Here is a 14137-nt window from a genome sequence, read left to right as displayed (position 1 = left end):
AGATGACCGAAGCTGGAGCCCGTTTCTGGGTGTTGTTGATGAATGGCTTTGGCTTCGCATAGTAGAGTTTTAACTTGCACTTACAGATGTAGCGACGAACTATAGTTACTGACTGGTTTTCTGAAGTGTTCCTGAGCCCATGTGGTGATATCCCTTACACACTGATGTCGGTTTTTGATGCAGTACTGCCTGAGGAATCGAAGTTAATGGGCATTCAATGTTGGTTTTCGGCCTTTGGCCAGATTCTCTGAACGTTTTAATTATATTACGGACTATAAGTGGTGAAACCCCTAAATTCCTTGCAATAGCTTGTTGAGAAATCTTAAACTGTTCAACAATTTGCTCACGCATTTGTTCACCCCCGCTCCTTGTTGGGGAATGACTGAACATTTCATGGAAGCTGCTTTAAGACCCAATCATGGCACCCACCTGTTCCCAATTAGCCTGTTCACCCGTGGGATGTTCCAAATAAGTGTTTGATGAGCATTCCTCAACTTTCTCAGTCTTTTTTGCCACTCGTGACAGCTTTTTTGAAACACGTTGCAGGCATCAAATCCCAAATTTTCCAGTTTGAACGTTAAATATCTTGTCTTTGCAGTCTATTCAATTGAATATAGGTTGAAAAAGATTTGCAAATCATATTTTTATTTACGATTTATACAACGTGCCAACTTCACTGGTTTTTGGTTTTCTATGTTATACTGATCTAGTTCTACTTGAAATGTATGTAAAGGACAGATGATAAGTTTCTCTTTCAATTCAGACTGTCAGAGTTTGTTTTTGACGAACCCCAAGATGCAGAAACCGTGGCAGGCATTGAATAAGAAAACGTGATTTAATAAAAATACTAAAACAAGAACAAACCAAAGGGGTCCAACAAAAAGCGCGCACGAGGCGGATAACGAACAAAAAGGCCTAGCGTGAAAGCTAGCCGGTATCGAGCAAGAAACAGAAGTCGTACTTATAAGATGAAAACAAACTTGGAAGCAGGGAACAAAAGACAGTGAGCTACAAACCACTATCAAACATAGCTTACCGCAACGCTGCATTGACACGATGTGATACGACACGACACAACAGGTAGCAACGATAATAATCCAGCACTCGACTGAAGAACAAAACAATTCTCATAGTCATTGTCGTAGTGGTTTGTGTTGTGGTTTGCGCAGCCCTTTGAGACACTAGTGATTTAGGGCTATATAAGTAAACATTGATTGATTGATTGAATTCAAATATGAGCGGGCTGATTGACACCAGGTGTGGCCATGTGCCAATCCGCCGCAGCTAAGGGGAAAACAGCACACAGGGGGGGAAAAAACAGGAAACAGACAAAATAAGAGTCCTGACAGGAACTAAAGAAAGGAAATACTACACACACATAGAGGAAAAACTACAACACAAACAAACTGTCCGCCTGACACAGACTTTGTGATTTTTTTTTTGATTCAATAAAAATACTAAAACAAGAACAAACCAAAGGGGTACAACAAAAAGCGCGCACGAGGCGGATAACGAACAAAAAGGCCTTGCGTGAAAGCTAGCAGGTATCGAGCAAGAAACAGAAGTCGTACTTATAAGATGAAAACAAACTTGGAAGCAGGGAACAAAAGACAGTGAGCTACAAACCACTATGAAATATAGCTTACCGCAACGCTGCATTGTTACGATGTGATACGACACGACACAACAGGTAGCAACGACAATAATCCAGCACTCGACTGAAGAACAAAACAATTCTCATAGTCATTGTCGTAGTGGTTTGTGTTGTGGTTTGTGCAGCCCTTTGAGACACTAGTGATTTAGGGCTATAAAAGTAAACATTGATTGATTGATTGAATTCAAATATGAGTGGGCTGATTGACACCAGGTGTGGCCAGGTGCAAATCCGCCGCAGTTGAAGGGAAAACAGCGCACGGGGGGGGGGGGGGGGGAAACAGGAAACAGACAAAATAAGAGTGCTGACAGGAACTAAAGAAAGGAAATACTACACACACATAGAGGAAAAACTACAACACAAACAAACTGTCAGCCTGACACAGACTTTGTGATTTTTTTTTTGATTTAATAAAAATACTAAAACCAGAACAAACCAAAGGGGTTCAACAAAAAGCGCGCACGAGGCGGATAACGAACAAAAAGGCCTAGCGTGAAAGCTAGCCGGTATCGAGCAAGAAACAGAAGTCGTACTTATAAGATGAAAACAAACTTGGAAGCAGGGAACAGAAGACAGTGAGCTACAAACCACTATCAAACATAGCTTACCGCAACGCTGCATTGACACGATGTGATACGACACGACACAACAGGTAGCAACGACAATAATCCAGCACTCGACTGAAGAACAAAACAATTCTCATAGTCATTGTCGTAGTGGTTTGTGCAGCCCTTTGAGACACTAGTGATTTAGGGCTATATAAGTAAACATTGATTGATTGATTGAATTCAAATATGAGCGGGCTGATTGACACCAGGTGTGGCCAGGTGCAAATCCGCCGCAGTTGAAGGGAAAACAGCGCACAGGGGGGAAAAAAAACAGGAAACAGACAAAATAAGAGTCCTGACAGGAACTAAAGAAAGGAAATACTACACACACATAGAGGAAAAACTACAACACAAACAAACTGTCAGCCTGACACAGACTTTGTGATTTTTTTATTTTTATTTAATAAAAATACTAAAACAAGAACAAACCAAAGGGGTTCAACAAAAAGCGCGCACGAGGCGGATAACGAACAAAAAGGCCTAGCGTGAAAGCTAGCAGGTATCGAGCAAGAAACAGAAGTCGTACTTATAAGATGAAAACAAACTTGGAAGCAGGGAACAAAAGACAGTGAGCTACAAACCACTATCAAATGTAGCTTACCGCAACGCTGCATTGATACGACACAACAGGTAGCAACAACAATAATCCAGCACTCGACTGAAGGACAAAACAATTCAAATAGGAGCGGGCTGATTGACACCAGGTGTGGCCAGGTGCCAATCCGCCGCAGTTGAAGGGAAAACAGCGCACAGGGGGGGAAAAAAACAGGAAACAGACAAAATAAGAGTCCTGACAGGAACTAAAGAAAGGAAATACTACACACACATAGAGGAAAAACTACAACACAAACAAACTGTCCGCCTGACACAGACTTTGTGATTTTTTTTTTTGATTCAATAAAAATACTAAAACAAGAACAAACCAAAGGGGTACAACAAAAAGCGCGCACGAGGCGGATAACGAACAAAAAGGCCTTGCGTGAAAGCTAGCAGGTATCGAGCAAGAAACAGAAGTCGTACTTATAAGATGAAAACAAACTTGGAAGCAGGGAACAAAAGACTGTGAGCTACAAACCACTATCAAACATAGCTTACCGCAACGCTGCATTGATACAGGTAGCAACAACAATAATCCAGCACTCGACTGAAGGACAAAACAATTCAAATAGGAGCGGGCTGATTGACACCAGGTGGGGCCAGGTGCCAATCAGCCGCAGCTGAGGGGAAAACAGCGCACAGGGAGGGAAAAAAAACAGGAAACAGACAAAATAAGAGTCCTGACAGGAACTAAAGAAAGGAAATACTACACACACACAGAGGAAAAACTAAAACACAAACAAACTGTCCGCCTGACACAGACTTTGTGATTTTTTTTTTTTAGAACACTGCCTATGTTTTTATGATGATTTATAACACGCTCTAATGCTAATACAGCACTCCCTTGTATCATTTAAATATTCAAATGACATTACATATTATCAGCGTCGTCCTTCCAGAATAACGCAACCCTGTCTGGTAGCTAATGCAACGCTCGCTCCGTCAAACTCAACTTACACTCTTACATGAACATAATCTGTCATACATGACTATAATCAGCGGCATTGAGAGATGGAAAATTGGTGCGGCACCAACCACTTAGAAAGCACTTAGGCATGTAGGCTACTATGTGTACACACCGGGAAAACTACAGTACTGACTGCTTAATGTGATGTTTTTTTTATTCCATTTCTTCTTGAAATGACACTGTACTCAACCAGAGTGGCTCGTTCAATTTTGATTAAAAAAAAAAAAAAGCTTGTGTAAGTAACTCTAAAGATTATTTACAAGTGATTACGATCAATAAATATGTTGTTAAAATAAGTATTATGCCCTTTTGACTGACACAAGTAGGTAATGAAACGCATACATATGGTAAAATCATATTAAAGGCCTACTGAAACCCACTTCTAGCGACCACGCACTCTGACAGTTTATATATCAACGATGAAATATTAACATTGCAACACATGCCAATACGGCCTTTTTAGTTTACTAAATTGCAATTTTAAATTTCGCACAAAGTATCCTGTATGATGAGGCGTGCGCGTGACGTCACGGATTGTAGCGGATATTTTTTTCCAGCCCTATCCCAGCTATAATCGCATAATAACACAGTATTCTGGACATCTGTGTTGCTGAATCTTTTGCAATTTGTTCAATTAATAATGGAGACGTCAAAGAAGAAAGACGTAGGTGGGAATTGGTGTATTGCGGCCACCTTTAGCCACACAAACACAGCCGGTGTTTCCTTGTTTACAATCCCGAAAGCTGATGGTGAAGCTTTACTATGGAACAAAGCGGTTCCCTACCACATGTCAACCGGCAGGTTTCGGTGAAAAAATGGTGGTATCATAACTCTTACCGTAGTTATGAGCGGAGAGCTTGTGTCGTGTCTCGCCTGCTGCAGCTGCGGACTCTCTTGCCTCCTCCCGACGGCCGCCCCCGACCGTCGGATGCTTACACCGTGGAGGAGGGGAAAAAAAAAAATCGCAGCCCGGCTGCCTTGCCTCGTCGAGAAATGTGACTTCCATCGAAGACACTGGCGGTCACCACGCCCGTGGCCACACCCCTCCGACTTTCAGGTACGACCATATAATCTCGCTAAAACACTGTTAAAACTATAAGCAGTTAAGGGATTTTCCAGAATTATCCTAGTAAATGTGTCTAATAACATCTGAATTGCTCCCACTGCCCTTGTCTTTTTTAGTCCTTTACTCTTACTTTCCTCATCCACGAATCTTTCATCCTCGCTCAAATTAATGGGGGAATTGTGGCTTTCTCGGTCCGAATCGCTCTCGCTGCTGGTGGCCATGATTGTAAAAAATGTGAGGCTGTGTGGAGCTCCCCAACCCGTGACGTCACGCGCATATCCTCTGCTACTTCTGGTACAGGCAAGGCTTTTTTCTTAGCGACCAAAAGTTGCAAACTTTATCGTATAGGTTCTCTACTAAATCCTTTCAGCAAAAATATGGCAATATCGCGAAATGATCAAGTATGACACATAGAATGGACCTGCTATCCCCGTTTAAATAAGAAAATCTCATTTCGGTAGGCCTTTAAATGTCAGTTTAAAACTAAGATCCCTTTTTGATAGCACTAAAAGGCAATTGACACAGAGTGACACGTCCCCTTTAAGACATCCGGGCATTTCGGCTTCGAGGAAGCAATCAGACAAGCGAGACGCACACGTAACTCTGCGCCAGGTGTGTAGTAAATTCCAGACTATAGCGCGACTTTTTCCAAGGTTTTAAACCCTGCATTTTACTAAATGGTGAATTTTTGAATTTGTTTTAAAATGAATAATTTGGAAAAAACAAGCAAACACTGAATATATGTGTTTTTGCTTTTGCTTTGGCGCCATCTTATGGACAAGTACTGCAGTGCAGACTTTTTTTTTTTAACCTACCGGAAGTACAGTTTTTGTTTGGTCGTCTCCCGCTATGGATTCTTAAATCGTCAGAACAAGCAACGTTTGTAAGTTTTACAATATATCTAAAACTTTTTTTTTACTTTCTCAACTGTTTCATGTGTGACGTCTGTGGGAGTGTTTTCACGCCCATTTGTACATCCAATGGTAATGTGATGAAGCTAGCGTTGTTAGCATTAGCTACTATGCTAACACGCTTTGTTGGTATTTACACACATTGTTTTCTGCATGTAAACAATTATATGTATTTTACATGATAGTTTGAACTTTAGTATTAGCTTCCTAGTATTAATTCCTAATGAAATTGCTTCGTTTAATGTTATTTACCGACCTCGAAGCTATTTTATTTGGTCTATGGTGAAACGATAAGTGTGACCAGTAGATGGTGGTCACACATAAGAGATAAGTGTAGACTGCAATACGATGGCAGTGACACATAAGAGATATGTGTAGACTGCAATATGACTTAAGTAAACAACACCAAAATGTTGTATCCATCCATCCATTTTCTCCCGCTTGTTCCTTACGGAGTCACGGGGGGTGCTGGAGCTTATCCCAGCTGCACATGGGCGGAAGGCGGGGTACACCCTGCACAAGTCGCCACCTCATCGCAGGGCCGACACAGATAGACAACATTCACTCTCACATTCACACATTAGGGCCAATTTAGTGTAGCCAATCTGTGACGTCTGGGTGGCATCGTGGCGTGGGTTTGCGTTCTCGTGGTGCAGCAGAGATGGAACACAGTGTTAAGGTAGGAATGAAGATTTATTCCTAACTACAAAAACAAACTAATAACAGAAATACTGGCACATAGGCACTAAAGACAAAACAAACAAAACTAGCGAGGAAGCTAGAATGAACTGAAAGCGCTAGTATGTAAACTAGGGACAAGTCAACAAACAAAATAGCATGGAAGCTAATAGGGTGAAAAAAGATAGTTACCACAATGCGGGAAGAGAGATGTCACTTGTTGCGTGTAGCAAACTATAGTCCGAGAACGAAAGGCAAACAAAGACAGGCATATATAGGGGCAGAAATCATCAGGGGCAGGTGTGCGTGATCAAAAACCAGAGACAGGTGACACTGAATGCGTAACTAGGCAACCGAAACAAACCAGGAAGTGCCACCGGGAACTAAAGATGTCAAATACAAAACAGGCTGTGATAACAAAACAAACAAAACCAGAATATGACATGGTCCAAGACGTGGACCATGACACAATCAACCTATCCCCAGGTGCATGTCTTTGGCATACTTGCCAACTTTGAGACCTCCGAATTTGGGAGATGGGGGTAGCTGGGGTGTATATTGTAGCGTCCCGGAAGAGTTGGTACTGCAAGGTATTTGCCCTCTGGGTGTTTGTCCTCTTGTGTTTATGTTGTGTTACAGTGCGGATGTTCTACCGAAATGTGTTTGTCATTCTGGTTTGTTGTGGGTTCACAGTGTGGTGCATATTTGTAACATTGCTAAAGTTGTTTAAACGGCCACCCTCAGTGTGACCTGTATGGCTGTTGATCAAGTATGCCTTGATTAACAATCAATTCTCTACCTCGCTCTCTCTGACTCTGCCCCTCCCTCACGAATGTTGTTGCGTTCGCACACCTTCACAATGTCTTTTTTTAACCCCTCTTAACCCTGTACATACATTGAAAATACACGCAACCTTGACACAAAACGCACAAAAAGTTGCACGCGCGACAGTATGTAAGAAGGTGCGCTTGTTTTATCACTGTGAGAAGCAAAGACAAGAAAGAGTGAGAAACACATGTAGTGTAATGCCCGCAGCTAAAAGCAACTGCGTGAGAACGTACAATAGATAGATAGTACTTTATTGATTCCTTCAGCAGTATACTCCAATATCACGATATAGTAATTTTTTGTATCACACAGAGACAAACCTGCGACATATCGAGTATATTCCATGTATCGCCCAGCCCTATCACTAGGGTTGCGTATCGAGTATCGATTAGAACCGGGACTAACTTTCCGATTTTCCCGGAATCGTTCAAAAGTTTAAATTTCGATTCCTAGTTTCGATACCCAGTCCGCCGACCGGAAAAAAAGAATAAGTCCGCCGACCCGGAAGAAGAAGCCGCTGAACACCAACTAAGAAGCGCCCACCGCCGGAAGTGTTAGAATAACTGAGCCTATGTAGCCGAGCGAGTCAGTCAAGCACGGATAGCGGGCGTCGACGGTTGAAAGTGTGGCTTTATTTTACAAAAAAAAAATAATTTTCGGTGAAATGTAACACGTGCGACAGGACTGTTTCGTGCTTTTTTTTGACCCTGCCTTTTGTTTTTGTTTTTTAAAGAAAGAATGGGAATCGAGAATCGTCAGGAATCGGAATCGAAACAAAGAATCAGAATCGTTCGAATTCAAACGATACCCAACCCTACCTATCACAACATTCATCTTTTCCTCCAAATTCCTGTCTGTTCACTTTAAAGGGGAACATTATCACCAAACCTATGCAAGCGTCAATATATACCTTGATGTTGCAGAAAAAAAGACTATCTATTTTTTTAACCGATTTCCGAAGTCTAAAAGGGTGAATTTTGGCGAATTAAACGCCTTTCAGTTTATCGGTCTTGTAGCGATGATGTCAGAACGTGACGTCACCGAGGTAATACACCCGCCATTTTCATTTTCACATTACAAACACCGGGTCTCAGCTCTGTTATTTTCCGTTTTTTCGACTATTTTTTGGAACCTTGGAGACATCATGCCTCGTCGGTGTGTTGTCGGAGGGTGTAACAACACTAACAGGGAGGGATTCAAGTTGCACCACTGGCACGAAATTTTCCGCCAGACCCCCATTGAATGTGCCGGAGTGTCTGCACATTTTACCGGCGATGCTAAGACAGACATGGCACAGAGATGTATGGATAACCTGCAGATGCATTTGCAACGATTAAGTCAACGAAATCACAAAGGTGAGTTTTGTTGATGTTGTTGACTTATGTGCCAATCAGACATATTTGGTCGCAGCATGACTGCCAGCTAATCGATGCTAACATGCTATGCTAATCGATGCTAACATGCTATTTACGCTAGCTGTATGTACATTTGAAGCTAGATATCCACATTTAATGCGAAACAAACACTTACCAATCGACGGATTTAAGTTGCTCCAGTGTCACAAGATGCAAAAGTCCTGATCGTTTGCTCCGCACATTTTACCGGCGATGCTAATAAGGCTACCATGCTATGGGCCACTTCATTAGGTACACCCATGCTATGGCCGAATAGCGTCAATAGCTATTCGCTCAATAGCTTCAGTTTCTTCTTCAATTTCGTTTTTGCTATCTGCCTCCATACTCCGACCATCTGTTTCAATACATGCGTAATCTGTTGAATCGCTTAAGCCGCTGAAATCTGAGTCTGAATCCGAGCTAATGTCGCTATATCTTGCTGTGGTAACCGCCATGTTGTTTGTATTGGCAGCCCTGTATGACGTCACAGGGAAATGGATAGGGGTTTCGAAGATAGCGAAAATAAGGCACTTTAAAGCTTTTTTTTAGGGATATTCCGGGAGGTGTAAAATTTTGAAAAAAAACTTCGAAAAATAAAACAAGCCACTGGGAACAGATTTTTATTGTTTTTAACCCTTTTGAAATTGTGATAATGTTCCCCTTTTAAATACTGTGAGGCTAAGTACATTCAATCAGAAAAACAAAGCGTGTTCAGGGACAATAGCTGTAATTTATTTATTTGCAGTTGTCACAAATGAAGTGACACGTTCTTCCCTTGAGCAAATTGCCTGGCTTAATAGTGACGCGTTAGTGGTGCATGTAACATGTACTGTAATAAACTCACTGATTTACCCCCCAAAAGTATATTCACTGAATCCATTAGGGATTGGTCATGTATGCAATTACTTCGGAGTGTGTGTGTTTTTGTGCCTCTGCGTGTGTGAAAACTGCCGTGTTTGCGTCCTCCCTTTCATTTATGGATCTTTAAAGATGTCTGTCAGACGAGCTCATTAGACGGTGGTGTCGCAGCGGCGGGTACTGAGCGGATCCAATGGCGCTGTGCACACGACTGAGCAGATGTTTACCATGGAGGAACATGACAGGACAACACACACCACGGCGCTAATGGCCACATTTGCAAAGCGAGGAGTACAGAGCCGAATACACAACACGGCCACAACATTATGACCACTTTCACGATGTCTGGGTGGCCACATTTTTTTCCATGCGGGGGCAATTATGGTATTTTTCATTTTCAAACCAATTACAATATGTACATTTGTTTTTTTTAATCCCTTAGGGCAGTGGTTCTCAACCTTTTTTCAGTGATGTACCCCCTGTGAACCTTTTTTTAATTCAAGTACCCCCTAATCAGAGCAAAGTATTTTTGGTTGGAAAAAAAGAGATAAAAAAGTAAAATACAGCACGATGTCATCAGTTTCTGATTGATTAAATTGTATAACAGTGCAAAATATTGCTCATTTTTAGTGTTTTTTCTTGAATTATTTGGGAAAAAAAGATATAAAAATAACTAAAAACTTGTTGAAAAATAAACAAGTAATTCAATTATAAATAAAGATTTCTACACATAGAAGTAATTATCAACTTAAGGTGCCCTCTTTGGGGATTGTAATAGAGATCCATCTGGATTCAAGAACTTAATTCTAAACATTTATTCACAAAAAAATAAATAACAATAACAAAAAGTCTAACTGTCGACACTGAATATTGCATTGTTGCATTTCTTTGTACAGTTTATGAACTTACATCCATTTTTTGTTGAAGTGTTATTCAATAAATATGCTTATAAAAATCTTTTGAATTGTTGCTATGCTTAATTTAAAAAAAATCTCCTGTACCCCTTGGCATACCTTCAAGTACCTCCAGGGGTAGGCGTACCCCCATTTGAGAACCACTGCTTTAGTGCTCCCGTCAAACTTGGTCTAGGGAAGGAGTGTCCAAACTTTTTTGATTTGGGGGCTGCATTGGGCTATAAAAATTTGACCAGGGGCCAAAAGCCGACTGCATGTGAAGTAGCAATAAATATATCCGTCCATCCATTTTCTTGTGCCTTTCGGGGTCGCGGGGGATGCTGGAGCCTATACTTAAAGCCGACATGTAATGTATATATATATATATATATATATATATATATATATATATATATATATATATATATATATATATATATATATATATATATATATATATATATATATATATGTGTATGTATATATGTATGTGTGTATGTATATATGTATGTGTGTGTATGTATATATATATATATATATATATATATGGCAGAAGGGTTAGTGCGTCTGCCTCACAATACGAAGCTTCTGCAGTTCTGGGTTCAAATCCAGGCTCGGGTTCTTTCTGTGTGGAGTTTGCATGTTCTCCCCGTGAATGCGTGGGTTCCCTCTGGGTACTCCGGCTTCCTCCCACTTCCAAAGACATGCACCTGGGGATAGGTTGATTGGCAACACTAAATTGGCCCTAGTGTGTGAATGTGAGTGTGAATGTTGTCCGTTTATCTGTGTTGGCCCTGCGATGAGGTAGCGACTTGTCCAGGGTGTACCCCGCCTTCTGCCCGATTGTAGCTGAGATAGGCGCCAGCGCCCCCCGCGACCCCAAAAGGGAATAAGCGGTAGTAAATGGATGGATGGATATATATATATATATATATATATATATATATATGTATGTATATATATATATATATGTATGTATATATATATATATATATATATATATATATATATATATACATATATATATATATATATATATATATATATATATATATATATATATGTATATATATGTATATATAAAATTTTGTTTATATTAATATAATGGCTATATAATTGGTAATTGATATAATGGGATTTTAAGAGTATCGTATTTTCCGGACTATAGAAAAATATATTTTTTCATATATTAGGCGCACTGGATTATAGGGCGCATTAAAGGAGTCATATTATTATTATTTTTTTCTAAATGTAAAACACTTCTTTGTGGTCTACATAACATGTAATGGTGGTTATCTGGTCAAAATGTTGCATAGATTATGTTTTACAGATCATCTTCAAGCCGCTTTCTGACAGTCGCTTCCGGATGCACCGTTTTGTGGGCGGTCTTATTTACGTGGCTCACCTTCGGCAGCGTCTTCTCCCCGTCATCTTTGTTGTAGCGGTGTAGCGTGCAAGGACGGTTGTGGAAGAAGTGTCAAAAGATGGAGCTAACTGTTTTAATGACATTCAGACTTTACTTCAATCAATAACGGAGCAGCATCTCCTCACCCGGAAACAACAACACCGAAAATGTGTCTCGTGAAAAACCGTCCAACCGGAACTCTCTTATAACTAAAGTTCCTCGGGTGAATAATGTAAACTCACTTCACTGGTATGTTTTAGCGCTTTCATGGCGTGTTTACTGACACATATAAGTAAGAACTTTACACTACTTTATATTACAAATGGCAACAGCAGAGGATGAATGTCCGATAATAAGTAGATAGTGCAAAAGAAGAAGCTTATTGACGGACGCGCACAATTTTTCAGGACTTATGCAGATCACAAATACAGACCAGCAGGTACCAGAAGGTAGGAAACGTTGCTTTTGCATAATATTGCGAAATAAAACACCAGATAATGTCTTACCTAATACACACACCATAATAATACTTGTATGTTTAATGCGACAACAATCCTCTAAGCGGTGCGGCTTCATAGCTTACAAAAGTCGTACTAAAACATTTTCATAGAATTTTCGGCGCCGCGTGAAATGTTCTATATTTTCAATGGAACATTTAAAATATTGGTGTTTACTGGTGTTGAGACATATTGCCACTTATCTTTTATTTTTGACTGCCATCTACTGGTTACACTTATAATTACACCATGTACCAGATAAAATAGCTCTGAGGTCTGTAAGCAAAACCAAAAACCTTACATTAGGCGCACCGGGTTATTAAAATATGTTTACCGACAATATTGCTCATGCTCGGTTGTATTCAATTTGAACCTCCCCCTCAAAACATAACACGTGACGATCAAAACCTTGTGTATTTCCAGGTCAACTTAGACCCATATTTAGAACATAAGAAAAAAACATGTCACGTAAGAAAAGTATAAGTTTGGTTGGTAGATGATTAGAATTCATGCATGCTGGGTCATGGTAAGAGCCACTTTTGATTGGCTTAATTAGCTGATGAAGTAGTAAATTACACCTTCAGTGAGACTGTGTGATTTCTGGCCTTGAGGAGAGTGACTTAATCAAACATAATCACAATGGAATAATTAGGCCAGGAATACCACTTTGGAAAACTACATTCAAATTACGGTATCATGCACACCTACAAATGCGTTCTTTCTTTGTCGCCACTAGTCTTTAGAGTATCATATATATATATATATATATGTGTGTGTGTGTGAATATACAAATATATATATATACATACATATATACAAACTTGTATACATACACACATATACATACATATATATTTTGTACATACACACATATATGCATACACACATGTATACTGTATACATACTGTATATAAATATATACACCCATCCATCCATCCATCCATTTTCTACCGCTTATTCCCTTGTGGGGTCGCTGGCGCCTATCTCATCTACAATCGGGCGGAAGGCAGGGTACACCCTGGACAAGTCGCCACCTCATCGCAGTAAATATATTCATATGTCATAATACACACACATACACACAAATAAATATATACATATACACACTTATATACATATACAAACATATACATATATTAACACATAAATATGTATATACAAATATTAATATACATTTATACACACATATACAGTATATATACACACATATATATGTATATATATACACATATATATATATATCTGTATATGTACGTGTGTGTATATATATATATATATATATATATATATATATATATATATATATGTATGTGTGTATGTATATATAAATATATATACATACATACATACATACATACATAAATACATACAAACTTTTGTATACATACACACATATACATACATATATATTTTGTACATACACAGATATATGCATACACACATGTATACTGTATACATACTGTATATAAATATATACATATGTAATAATACACACATACACACAAATAAATATATATATATACAAACATATACATATATATATAAACACATACATATGTTTATATACAAATATTAATATACATTTATACACATGTACATTTTATATACACACACACACATATAAATATATGTATATATATACATATATATAGACACATATGTGTGTGTCTATATATATGTGTATATATGTATATTAACATTTGTATATAGATGCCTATGTGTATATGTATATATTTATGTTTATATATGTATGTGTGTGTATATTTGCATATATATGTATG

General features: G+C 39.1%; 1 long non-coding RNA gene across 1 annotated transcript in view; it reads left to right on the top strand.

Moving 5' to 3' along the window:
- The first annotated feature begins 5655 nt into the window (after nucleotides 1-5655).
- LOC133564899 (uncharacterized) overlaps nucleotides 5656-14137 on the top strand; it is a 42831-nt gene continuing 34349 nt past the window's right edge. Inside the window, exon 1 of the long non-coding RNA XR_009809366.1 lies at nucleotides 5656-5775. This is a non-coding gene — a long non-coding RNA (uncharacterized LOC133564899). The remainder of the gene's footprint in view (nucleotides 5776-14137) is intronic.

This window comes from Nerophis ophidion, linkage group LG13, assembly GCF_033978795.1.
Source record: "Nerophis ophidion isolate RoL-2023_Sa linkage group LG13, RoL_Noph_v1.0, whole genome shotgun sequence".
Lineage (NCBI taxonomy): Eukaryota > Metazoa > Chordata > Actinopteri > Syngnathiformes > Syngnathidae > Nerophis > Nerophis ophidion.
This window is presented reverse-complemented; position numbering and strand designations above follow the sequence as displayed.